The following is a 300-nucleotide window of genomic DNA, read 5'->3' as shown; positions in this document are numbered from 1 at the left end:
AGATATTTCTCTAAAAGAGTTTCAAACAGAAATCACACATTATGTAGTCTTGTGTCTGGTTCCTTTTTCTGAGCATAATGTTTTTGATAATCATCATTATTTTAAGAATCATGTAGCATGTATCAATCGCACCCCACTCCAGTACTCTTGCCTGGAAAATCCCATGGACGGAGGAGCCTGGTAGGCTGCAGTCCGTGGGGTCGTGAAGAGTCGGACACGACTGAGGGACTTCACTTTCACTTTTTACTTTCATGCATTGAACGAGGAAATGGCAACCCACTCCAGTGTTCTTGCCTGGAG

This window comes from Bubalus bubalis, chromosome 12, assembly GCF_019923935.1.
Source record: "Bubalus bubalis isolate 160015118507 breed Murrah chromosome 12, NDDB_SH_1, whole genome shotgun sequence".
In the NCBI taxonomy this organism is placed as follows: domain Eukaryota; kingdom Metazoa; phylum Chordata; class Mammalia; order Artiodactyla; family Bovidae; genus Bubalus; species Bubalus bubalis.
Note: the sequence above shows the minus strand (reverse complement) of the source record.